General features: G+C 42.6%; 1 protein-coding gene across 2 annotated transcripts in view; it reads right to left on the bottom strand.

The window, feature by feature from the left end:
• The window catches only part of ephb2b (eph receptor B2b), a 151249-nt gene that overhangs the window by 102631 nt on the left and 35021 nt on the right, over positions 1 to 13597 (bottom strand). The gene's annotated exons all lie outside the window — the stretch shown is intronic.

Below are 13597 nucleotides of genomic sequence, written 5' to 3'. Positions count from 1 at the left end.
CCAGACTGCTGTCTGACTGCAATGACATCAGGAAGTATTGGCCGGTAGACAGAGTTCATCTGTTTGTTCAATCTGTCCAGGCCTCTGGATGGAGGACGGTTTTGTAAGTCATCATACATGAGGCCACAGAAGACCTGTCAAAGTCCCAGAACCAGTCAATCTTTAGTTTCTATGGTTACTGGCGCGAAAGGCGCCGAAGTTGACATCAACAGAAAAGGATTGTTCATTCTCACTGTTGTAATAACTTTCTTTGTTGTGTGGGGATTTACAGAAGATGATCTCACGAAAGGGAAAAACCTGCTGAGCCACATTTTCATTGGTTTATATGTCTCGGCTTCAAGGTATTCAAATCACTGTAATGCTGGCAGAGAGACTGAATTGCTATCCAAACTTCACCATCTGGAAAACATTGTAGTCAATGGCAACAATTTAATCCATGGTTGTTCCACCTGGTTTAGCTTTGGCACAGATGACAACTCTAAAATCATATCTCATTTTAGAGATGTAAACAAGCAATCCCCTTTCGGTCTTAATTCTAACCCTCAAGCAAAGACAATTGATTGACCCTCGTCTGAACAGGATGTTTCTCTGGTACTCACCCTCTATAAAACCCGTCCCACAAAGACTTATTTTGTCTTTTAAAAAAGGCTATCCACAACAACGAGAGGAATAGGTATATTCTCTGTCTTAGGATGGAAGCACATAGTGGGCCTTTCAGAGAGAGGATTTCTGCAAAGCACATCTCTAGTCATTGTTCCTATGAAGGGAAGGCCTTGACAAAAGGCCTTGACAAAAGCTGACAATACTGCACAAGTAAAACATTGTTATGTTTGTAAGGCACGCAGAAGCCTTCTTCCACAGCCATTTCAAAGGTGAAGAGTTTCTTAAAAGCCATCAATGCCAACGTTCAATGAGAGAGATAGAGAGGGAGCTGTGTGTGTGTGTGTGTCTATTAATTGCTGCTCTATCGGGTGTTCTGTCATTTCACTCTGACAACCTTTCTTACAAAGGGCCCACAGAATTCTGATATAGGGACATCAACAGGTGCCAAATGAAGGCACAGGACATGTTTTTGTTCACTGTGTACAAACTAAACCACAAACACAGACACAAAATTACAAAGAAAGCTAATGTCCTATAACATATTAGACAGAAGCTGGTCATATTATTAAAATTAGTGTGATAAAACAACAATCTGCTTCTTTGATAGAATACATCTCATGAATCATGTGCAGGTACTTTGTCCATCAGCTGGTGAGAGAAAGTGACAGAGAGACAGAGAAAAAGGGGAGGGAGAAGGGACTGGAAGAAAAGGAGAGATGAGAGAAGACCAACATGGGAAAGAAAAGAAGAAAGCGAGCGGGACTTACAGAGGAGCCGATTCACAGGCTTACTGGGCAATGCCCTGTGAAAAGACTGAGAAAAAAACGTATCAATTGGCATGCAAATCAGGCCTGTATCTGGACGAAGGGGGGAGGGGCTATCTGGGCTTCAGAGGCAGTGATTTGCTGGCATTCACCTCCCATCAATATCAGGGCCGATTAATGAGGAGCTAGGAGGAGGGGGGGGGGGGCAGTGGCCAGGTGTCGGAGCAGCTACAGAATGGGAATAAAGAGGGCGCAGGCAGTGATCCGCGAGGAATTCCAGCAGAGCGGCAAGCAGGCCAGGGGGGTCGGAGGGGGCTGCTGGAACACAGCGTAGGGAAGGCTGGATGCATAAAGCCTTGAATGTTTGAGACACAGGCTTAAGGGATCAACTCATGCTTAGACCAGAGAGAGTGTCCTCCCGGAAGAGGTTCTCTCTAAAGATGACAAAGGCTCATATTCTAATAAGTGTTTGTGGTTGTGAGGACATGTGGCAAATGTGTTTGTGCAGGTTGTGTGAAAGTGTGTCTGAGGCAGTGTGCATGCATGCATGCGTGTTAGTGTGTATGTGCAAGAGTGTGTGGTTGTGTACAGTTTGTCCTGTGAGTGGCTGAGCGTGTCTAAGAATGGAGAGGACCAGGATGGGGGAGTTCCCCCTTGTGCCCCTCACGTTCCGTGACTAGCTTGGTCATGTGACCAGCGGTTCTCACAGGGTCACTGGGCCGTCAGAAACTGGAGGGCACGTATTAAGGCTGCATGCCTATGTCATTGTTTGTGTGCCAGGTGCCTCTCTGCTGAACACAGGCAAATCAATCCTGAAACATCAGCATCAACCGATAAGAACAGTCTGTCCTGGATGGGACAGAGAGACTATTGTGTCGGCTTGTCACTGGCAACAACTGAATGACTCAACCACTATGGAGTCTATTTATCACTCCAGTGTTAATCTGCTAAATTGTAATTATTCGCTCCTATGGCCTATTTATTGCCTACCTCCTCATGCCTTTTGCACACACTGTATATAGACTTTCTTTTTTCTACTGTGTCATTGACTTGTTTGTGTTATTGGCTTGTTTATTGTTTACTCCATGTGTAACTCTGTGTTGTTGTCTGTGTCACACTGCTTTGCTTTATCTTGGCCAGGTCGCAGTTGCAAATGAGAACTTGTTCTCAACTAGCCTACCTGGTTAAATAAAGGTGAAATAATACTACATCTATATAGTACATTTATCCCACTGTTCCCTCAAAATATGCCTACCAGAAAACAGCTCGCAATTTGTTTCTGAATCAGTGTTAAGTGTGTTGAGGAAGCTGTAAATCCAACACTGAATAAAAGCACTACATGTAAAATGTGAAACGGGAGTGTAGAGCTACAAAGCACTAATTTGATATCCTCTGTTACAAGCATCTTTGGTCTGTCGCCCAGGCTGCTGCATTCCTTCCGTGACAGAGCGCACATGGACTCAATACTAGATGGGATCTCATATGCCAAGCCAGAGATGAAGAAACCTCTGAGAGGTGTAGGCTACTAAGTAGGGTCACATATGTTTTAAAACCACCGGGTTATAATTCAGAGCAGTACTAATAGAAAGTTCTTCTGGTAGAACTTTACATTATAACCTGCTTATAATCAAAAACTCCTTTCACACCAACAATCAAGGCCATTAAAATCTAAAGACAACAACAAATCAAGGCCAGACAGTATAAGTCTCTCTGGATAAGAGCGTCTGCTAAATGACTAAAAGTATATGTAAATGTATCAGTGTGTGTCCATGCATGATCATAGCCGCAGGAAGTAGAACTAATCAGAATTAGAAATTCATAAAAAATAAAATGTGTTCTCACAAAAGTAGTGCACTGGGCCTTTAATAGTCCTGTATTAGCTGAAGTATCCGTCTGTAGCGCCAGCAATAACATCTGTCCTTAAACCCTCCCCCGTTGAAAACAAATGTTACAACACCCCCAAACTACTTCCCGCGGCTATGTGCATGATCCATCAAAGATAAATTGTATGTTGTGACAAGTGATGAGAAAGGGTGTGGACAGATGAGAGGGCCTTGTCAAACTCATAGACTAATATCCAGGATGCCTCGTATTGTGAGGCAGTGAGCTCAATAGCAGAGAACTGATGCATCAAATCCTAGCATTGATACTGCTCATCACATACCCACACAGCCCTGTTTGGTACTGATCCACATATAGAGGAGTCCTTGGCTATGATACCCAGCACTGCTTCCTGATTTCTCCTGGGAGAGGCTGTGTTGGTGGGTAGGTGACTGGGTCAGCTACAACCTTAAACTGATTAAGGAAAAATCTTACAACAGCTGGAGGTTTCTGAAAAATCTGTGAGAAAAAGGCCAAACACAAAGGATTCAATTCTTTGAGGGTCAGGGTAGGCCTTGTAAGATAAAAAGCGGGGAACACTTCGCTCTAACACGTCTGCCTTCGCACCGGGTGCCACACTCTCCCCAGTGACCTGAGAGGGTGTCGGGCTCTCTGCTGAATACCAGCACCATCTGCAACATTGAGATGAAGGCTAAAAGGTTCATTGAGTCTCTGTGCTGCGCCTTCTTCTGTGTAATTTACTGTGATTAATGCATGGAGGTTACTGTCAGACACATTTACTAATTGTCCAAAGCACCCCATGATTAACCACATCTGCACAAATGTGTATGTCTCTCACTGTACCATGCTCAGAGAAAGGGATCAGTGTCCAACCATCATGACCCATTTAGTCAACATGTTGATGTGAAACACGAAAGGACCTCTGATCTCTCATGGTGTCAGCCAGGGCAGATACAGTAGATTGAGTATTCCATATCTCTATTGGAGCAGCAGTCCGTATGAATCTGGCGTTGAACCTTCTATTTAGTTAGACATTGACTCTGCTTTTCTCTAAGAAATGGAGCTGCTGAAGCAGGGAGAAAAGGCTTGCCTCGGGCCACAGCTAAGAGCAAGTATGCCAAAGGTTGTTCATTAGACAGAATGTATCTGGGTGAATTCAAACTACAACTCAGAACCTTACCACCCCTGTGAACTGCTCCTCGCTTGAAACTTTCCTGATGAGAAAAACTTCAGTTCAAGAGAAAATTTCAAAGCTCAGAGATCACAGTGTGCTCAATCCAAAATATGTTCCTGAGTAACAATGTGATATTCAGAGTAAACGTTTCAAGCTTCCTGTCAGTGTTCTCTCTGTCAATTATTTCCTGGGAAGCTCTTGCCAGGCTGCCAGACAGTTCTCATATTCAATGCACCTTAAAGAACAGAGCCAAAGGATTATTTATTTTATTAATTTCTTAAACTTTTATTTAAAGGTAGACTCAGCGAAATGATGTTCTCATGAGCAGCATCGCAGATATTGAGATGAGCGAGATGCAAGACTTCACTCTCACACAGTCACACACAGTATCTGCGCATGCGCACGGGTACGCTTCGCCATGTTACAGTGTGGTAGCCACGGGACCAAAACAGCGGAGAAGTTGAGCCTCGTGCTTCAACGCTCTTAGTTGTTGTGGAAATTGAACCGCTATAGTGTTTACTTTCTGCATCTCCGTCATATTGCTGAGTCCGCCTTTAAGCAAGGAATTCCCATTGAAAGGAAAGGTGTTCTGACAAGAGTGAAAACCATAGTGTTTTTTTTTTTTATAGAATTACTTGAATTTACTCTTTGGTATTGCCGTTAGTATTTGCACAACGATTATCAAGAAGTGACCGCGTTGGAAAACATTATTTCCTGGACATTGTAAATATGAAGCATGTGTTTTGGAGTGGCACTAAGGAGAATCCTCATTTGTAGACAGACTACATTTTGTGGGCCTCCCTTGATGATATTGCTGGCCATATTCCCCTGAAGACGTGCTTCCACAACTTATATCTGGGAGAGTGTTGGTGCATTCATTTCCCTGTGTAGTCTCCCTGCCGGGGTGTGTGCCTGCATACGATGCACACATTTTACCAGCCCATCTCTGTGACCTTGTGTGCGTATGTGTGTTACTCTGCGTGTGTGCTCACCACTCAGGTCGCCAGGCTTTTTTCCATTTTTTTGATAATGTGTGTAATATTGAATTGCACTAGTCTGACTCCTAGGAGGTTTCTATGTTAGCTGGTCTCTGTCTGCTACATGCAGGTGGTGTGTGCCAAAGGACTGAAACAGGGGGAAAAATAAATAAAATCACCATACCAGTTCTCCCTTTTATTTTGACCTAATTTTGCTTTTCTAGCTACCCACACGGAGCAGCACCAGAGAGAGAAAGATAGAGAGAGTCAGAGAGAAAAAGAGAGAGAGGGAGAGAGAGAGATTGTTGTAAAATTGGAAGACTGCCCTCAATAACTAATCAATAATTACAATTGCATCAATTATAAACCTAATTCAGCCTTACACTACTTCCATGTTGTTAAAAACATCCATCTCTAACATTTCTAGGGACTACTTACTGGACCAGGTGTAGTTACAATAAAATAAAATAAATTACAGTATGAGGCCAAATACATTTTCAGGGTGGATTTACTGCTGAAAGAAAAACATGACAAGTGACCTTGTTTATAGAGGAGACTAATACATTTCCAGAGTTAGCATATTCAGATTTTATGCCAACACATTGCAGGCGCAACTGTATGCTTAATATGGTTTATCACAGTCAAGGTGAAAGGATTCTCTGGGAGGAAACTATTACCTCAGCAACTCTTGGCAACTCAAGACTTTTTTGGAAAGGCTGTCATATTGCTCAAAATCCCACAGGCATGATGTCATCTGTGTAAATGCCATCCGTCCACATAGAAAGAGAGAAGGTGTAAGGTAGTAGGAATGCTCATACAAAGATTTTAAAGTGTCTCTTTGAAAAGTGTTTCCGAAGTGCTTTTATTGTGTTTAAAATGTACAATTACCAACATTTACACTGTACATTTATCAGAGTAGTTTGAAAGTATGGATCTCGCATTCTAAATAGAAGCAGGAAGAACCCTTCAATTTAAAATGGTGAATTCCTTCATCTCTCTAAGTGATATATATTTGGCATGGAGAGCCAGGGGAAAGGCACAGTGCAACTGTGGTCGTTTACTCAGGGAATGCAGAGAAGGGGAGAGGAGGACTGTGGTTTGTAATTAATTTACTGCTAGATTGCACTGGATAATACCCATATCATTACAACATGAAATTGACAGAGGTCCTTGGTGCGGATGCTATTTGGAGTGTCTGTGTGCGAATATCCGAGTACCTGTGTGCTTGTGAGAGGGATGTTGTGCACACACAATGAGTGTTGCGAACCTGGGGACTTGTCTAAATGGGAAATTATGGTAAATTACACACTAACAGATGTGCACACAAACAAGTGGACTATTGCATGAATCATGGAAACAAATTAAGAAAAGCGAAGGACCATTTGTAAGAACAATATGTTGTAGACATCATGGCAAATGCTGGGTAAAATGTCATGTTTCTATAGGTTTGGCTACATGTAAACCTAGGTAAGAAGGACTAATCCTTATCTAAGCTAACCTATCAGGTTACATGTATATGAACATATTGCAGTGTGTAACATGATAGAGGAGATAATCAATGCGCTATGGCAGTATTAGACTTTAGCAGGCTGATTTTCCATGAGGTAGAGGCTGCGATAAAGAGTGCTGGTAGTAACCAAACTCGGGGTCGTTGCTCCATTATCAAAGGTTGAATTGTTTGCCCTTTAACGCTCAGTGATGCGGAACTACGCTCTGGGGTATTCACTTCTGATGAAAAATGGCACATGGCGCACATTCTAGCAACGTCACCGCAGTTCCTGTCATTCCCAAGTGGACAAATGTTTGTAAGACGAGCCTTAGGGAAACGCCAACACTCCTTTGCATTTTTGTTTCTCTCCCCGTCTTTTGAGTCGCACAAAAGCCATCAAAATGCAAAATGCTTGCCCATTCCACAGGCGTTCTCCCTCTGTTCAAACTTTCGGTTGCCCCTTTTGTCCGATTAATACCTTCAAGTCTTTCAGAGTCCCTCACCCCCCTCCACCCCCTCCCAGACAAGCCTTACCCCTCATTATACACCAAGCTTCCACTCTAGTTCCCAAGATTAGGCAAATGAGTTCCTAAGCACAGTCTATATAGACTGCGCCACAGCCCAGACCCCGCAACCTTTTCAAACTCCAGCTTGACTAAAACTGAAATGGGGAAGGTCTGAATAATAGCCAGTTGATTTTCTTACATAACTTCAACATTTGTTTGAAATGCAAGTAAAGCTCTATATCTATCAGAATATAGACACCAGGTGCCCATTGAAATGCTGACACGCACACACACACAAACTATTTATAATCCTGCCTGTGAATAATAATAGGATAACAGCAAATAACATGCAACACAACTTCCTGCAGATACTGTACAACTCAGAAGTGAAGAAGTTGCTAAGAGTCAGTGCAAAAATAATAGTATTCTCTCCAACAGGCTCCAGCAGTGGTTGATTTCAACCTCTTCTCAAAACAACAAAATATAATTTGAAGGCGGAGAAGTTTCAAAGAGGTTATCCTAGCTAGTGTTGCACATTTTAGGGAATAATCAGAGGTGGAAACTTTCCGTGGGAATTAACGGGAATATATTGGAATTAACAGGAATATATGCAAATTAATATTAAGCGTGATTAATATAATATAAATGATAGTCTAGAAACTAAAGCTTTGGTTGTCTTCCTCTCAGGCTCACATGTCTTCTCCCTAGACCACCTCAATGTCCACCTCTTGAACATCAGACTCTGAGGCCTCATCTTCACTTTCACTTTCCAACCTTGTTGAGGATGGCTCGTTGTCAGGCTCAAAAAGCCTCAAATTTGCCTAGATGGTCACCAATTTTTTAACCCTTGTATTGGTCAGCCTGTGCTTTGGTGTGTGTGTTCTCAAACAAGCACCAGTTACGATCTGAGGCAGCTGATGTTGGTGGGATTTGGAGGATGATGGAGGCAACAGGGGAAAGAGCCTCAGATCCACAAAGTCCCTTCCAACAGGAAGGAATGCATCTCCATCCCAAAGCCCTTGCTTGGAAGTGTACTTCGCCAGACTGCCAGGATGGCGAAAAGAACACCAAATACAATTCAATGTACAGATAAATAGTTAAGAAGATAGATTAAACAACTCCTTAGTAAAATACTTTTAAAAAATTAAACAGGTATGGAAACAGGTGAATTAACACTCCTCAGTTAGCAGGCTCAAGCAAGCTATAACCCACATGGTAGAAAAAACTAACTAGCAGAAATTGTCAACAAGTTAGAAATGATTTAAACACACATTGCTGTTGGCTACTATTTACTAGTTAACAAAAACATAATGTATGTCATATAAAATATATTCACCCCACCCAGTATTGTAAACTTACCAGAAAGCATGTAGTCCTTGGCGCAGACAGTATAGTAGTGTGGACTCAATAGCATCTCATTAGTGTACAAGATCTTGCGAATCATACATGTGTACATGTGATGGAAAAATGTACTGTGCATGAGAGGAAATTCCATTGAATTGGGGATAGTTTAATCAAAATATGCCAGAAGACCTAGAATTGCCTTGTGTATCCCACAATTTAAGCAAAATTCCCCAAATTCCAGGGCTTAACTTCCCAAGGAAAAGTTCCGGAAATATTCTAGAAATGTACAGGAACGTTTCTGACCCTTTGCAACCCTAATCCTAGCCATCACATTTACTTCCTTAGAAGTTGAGGGAATCAAAGTTTTTGGTTTCCCATTATTTCTGGGTACGAAGCCATACGTTTCTTGACCGGTAAAACTGAAAAAAAAAATTTACGTTCTGAAAATACAATCTGTTCGGGGAAGGTACATTTTTAGGTTGTAAGGAGGTTCTCAGAAAGTTTTCCTGGGAGGTTGTATTAACATTCTGAGAACAGTAATTAAAACCTGCTTGGGATAGGGGGCAGCATTTTCACTTTTGGATTAAATGTGTTCCCAGAGTAAACTGCCTCCAACTCAGTCCCAGATGCTAATATATGCATATTATTAGTAGTATTGGATAGAAAACACTCTGACGTTTCTAAAACTGTTTGAATGATGTCTGTGAGTATAACATAACTCATATGGCAGGTGAACACCTGAGAAATATCCACCAGGAAGTGGGAAATCTGAGGTTTGTAGTTTTTCAAAGCTTGGCCTACCAAATACAGTGTCTATGGGGTCAAGTTGCACTTCCTAAGGCTTCTACTAGATGTCAACCGTCTTTAGAAACTTGTTTCAGGCTTCTGCTATAAAGGAGGGAGGAATGGGAGCTGACTGAGTCAGTGGTCTGGCAGAGTGTCTCAGGCTCGTGACGCGCGGTCCCGACAGTTAGCTCTCGTTCCAGTGTTTTCTACAGACAATGGATTTCTCCGGAATTCTCATTTATTTATTCCTGGGAGTGCATTCTGATGAAGATCATCAAAGGTAAGTGAATAACTTCCGCCCTCTTAACCCGGAAGCCAGCAGCACCAGTGTGTTGGAGGAAAAACCATTCAACTGAGGCCTGCAGGCACCCGGACTACCATAAGAGCGTGATGAGGCAAGTAAAGCCTCCCGGCCAAACCCTCCCATAACCCGGACGACACTGATCCAATTGTGTGCTGCCCTACGGAACTCCCAATCACGGCCAGTTGTAATACAGCTTGGAATTGAACCCGGTTCTGCAGTGACACGTCTAGCACTACGATGCAGTGCCTCTCGGAAGGCCCCTGAGAACATGTTTCAATGAGACTTTTAATAACACTCCTAATACAGCTTGGAATTGAACCCGGTTCTGCAGTGACACCTCTAGCACTACGATGCAGTGCCTCTCGGAAGGCCCCTGAGAACATGTTTCAATGAGACTTTTAATAACACTCCTAACTTAGGTTAACTGTTTTGAACTTCAAGCACAGATAGGACACATGGAAATTAATTTGCATAGGAATTAATCATACAAACCCATTCTTTTTGTGCCAAGATTCCAGTGAGATTCAACCATGTGGAAACCTGTAGGCAAGATGAAGTACTGAAATTCCCACAGAATAATGTTGTTTCTTAACATTCTCTGAATGTTCTGAGAACATTACTTTAAATATGACCATTAGGACATATGGTTCTCAGAATGTAACGTGCTAGCTGGGATGATTTCATGTGCGACATACTGACAAAATCCTCTCATTCCATCTGTTTCCATACCTATGATACAGAGGAGCGCAACCAATGCATTGACTGAAAGTACAATCTGGTCGGAGATTAAAATTAAATCCAGTGGTCGGCCATATCCAAGTCCAATCTTGCTCAGTCACAGTTCACACTGCTATGCTTTATCTTGGCCAGGTCGCAGTTGCAAATGAGAACTTGTTCTCAACTAGCCTACCTGGTTAAATAAAGGTGAAATATTTTTTTTGTTTTAAGATAGACAAATAGACAAATTGAGGCCCAGCACTCAGTCATGAGCATGGTGTGAAATCTCCTGGCTGTCCAGGGCGTCAAACCAGCCAGCCACCTCCTCCCTCTCCACCCTGGACTGTGTAGTAATCATTTGAATTCCTGAAAGATCCCCAGGCTTTGTCCCTCTCTGCTCTCCCATGGGCAATAGATCTGTGCTCTCTAGATCATCAACATCAGTGATAAAATTGTTATTAGTTGTTTGGTGATTCATCGATAATGACCATCATATTATTAGAATTGTGTTACAGTGATTGGAATATTCATGTTGGTTTGAACATTTATGTACAACATGAGAAATATAATGCATGTTAAGCCTTCTCCCGCTCCTCCTGCCTGACGCTAGAACGGCGCCAGGCTCCCCAGCATTACGCACTCCTGCCACCATCAGTACACACACCTGCCTCCCCCTGTCACGCGCATCAGCGATTATTGGACTCACCTGGACTCAATCACCTGTTTATGACCTCCCCTATATTTGTCATTTCCCCAGCTCTGTTCCTCACAAGCTGCATTAATGTTCATATGTCGTTGCTACCCTTGTGCTGACGCTGTTCCTGTCTTGTTCAGCATTAAATGTTCAACTCCCCGTACCTGCTTCTCATCTCCAGCTTGAATTCTATTAATGATACATTGAAGATGCGTTAAAAATGGACTGCCGTGTTTGAGAGGGGCCAAAAACTACAGTGAGACACCCTTTCTAGCGTTATTTGGGGAAGCACCCTTTTAACAGTCTCTCCTCTCTCCAAGCATTCTCCTTGGACTACTTTCCTCCATTGCCCACACGTGAGAAGGACCTGTGAGGGGAGTGAAAATTGTTGTTCGCCCGATTAAGTGTCACTCCTTGACACTTGCTCTCAATTTATTCTGCTTGCGTAGGATAATCTGGAAAAAAACACATCTCACTTGGTCTCACAAGTGTAGCTAATGGCTTTGGGAACGTCAATGCTTTCTAGCGCCGGGGAGGAGATGTGAGTGAGGAAAGGGAGGGCGGACTGAGAGAGGAGGAGTGATGGATGTGCATATGGAAGCTGTCAAATAAATCCTTTATTCCCTCTTTGCATTTAGGGAGTTTATGTTTGTCAGATTTGATCCTGGAGTACTAAAACATGAAGCCGGACTGGCTTAGAAAAAGTTCAATCAAGTCCAAGGATGGGAGAGGAGCTTTCAGTCTTGTGAGCAATGAATGCTAAACAGGCCGGGCAATAACTATTAATCATGTGTGGTTATTGGTCAAAATCTGAGCAGGAAGACAGCCAGGACTGCACTTTCAGAAAAGTAAAGACACCTTTGCCTTTTCAAGCAGGCATAAATCTAGTTGATAGTACTTAAATGCTTTCATTCTGTGGATACAGACTATTATGCCACATGATGTGTAAAATGGGGGGAAATAGTATTTGAAGTAGCACTCTGATGTCCAAGCTCTAAGAAGTCAATATACAGTAGGATGATATGTGTGGTACCATGTGTCATGGGCATAACTACTCTGTAGAAAGACCACACCATTGTCCACCGCCACCACACATAAACAACCAGTGAACATTACACTGCAGTAATAAGTGTTGCAGTTCATTTATTTTGGTCTACATATGCAAATGGCCATTCGATCTCTTACCCATTGTCTTACGCCAGACAGCGTGTCGATTCTGCCTGCACTGATCTGTCTTGTATCCCGCAAAGGGTAATGGGATAGCTCGAAAGTAGTTCAGCTACAACAGTGTTTAAGATGCGTTTATTTAGCTATAGTGCTGCGCCATCGCAAAATCATTCCCTCCACTGCAAAAAAATAAACATCATAGTATTTCTACCAAACATACTTTCAATAATCTGTCTGCATACAACGCCGTTCTAAAGGTTATTTAACTCTGTTTGGATACAACACTGTTGTCGAAACACAGTGCACCGTCCTCAAAACAGCATGCCAGTCACTGGTACGGAATACATATTATGTACTTTGTCATACCTCCTCAGACTTTACCACTCACCTAGTCAAGTCGAGCTTTAATAAACCATTGATAGACGCATGCTAGGTCTGGGGAACTGGGGAATACAACCAAAATCTGTAAATAATGATGACGTGTTTGGTTAGGGAAGTCTTACACGGAACTCAAACCAGCTGCGCACGTGCGCCATCGTGCACTATCGTGCATAAATGTATTTTGTCCCCCTACATCAAACGCGATCACGACATGCAGGATAAAATATCAAAACAAACTCTGAACCAATGACATTAATTTAGGGAAGGGCGAAAAGCATTAAACATGTATGGCAATTTAGCTAGCTAGCTAGCTTGCTGTTGCTAGCTAATTTGTCCTGGGATATAAACATTGAGTTGTTATTTTACCTGAAATGAAAAAGGTATTCTACTCCGACAATTAATCCACACATAAAACAGCCAACCGAATTGTTTCGAGTCATCTCTCCTCCTTCCAGGCTTTTTCATCTTTGAATTTATATGGTGATTGGCATCTACACTTTTACCACGACAACCGGCAAAACATTTCTTCTTTCAATCACCCACGTGGGTATAACCAATGATGAGATTGCACGTGGGTACCTGCTTCTATAAACCAATGAGGAGATGGGAGAGGCAGGACGTTCAGTGCAATCTACGTCAGAAATAGAAAGGAGTTCTATTTTAGCCCTTGGCATCGCAGACTCTCGTTGGCGAGTGCGAGCAGTGTGGGTGCAATAATTGAACAACATGGATTTCTGAATTTATTTTGCGCCGTGTCCGGTCTGGTCAGCATGTTGGACCCAAACCGGCTGCGCACGTGCGCCATCGTGCATACATTTATTTTGCCCACCCACACCAAACGCAATCATG

This window comes from Oncorhynchus kisutch, linkage group LG1 (genome assembly GCF_002021735.2).
Source record: "Oncorhynchus kisutch isolate 150728-3 linkage group LG1, Okis_V2, whole genome shotgun sequence".
NCBI lineage: Eukaryota > Metazoa > Chordata > Actinopteri > Salmoniformes > Salmonidae > Oncorhynchus > Oncorhynchus kisutch.
Note: the sequence above shows the minus strand (reverse complement) of the source record. Positions and strands in the feature narration are given on the sequence as shown.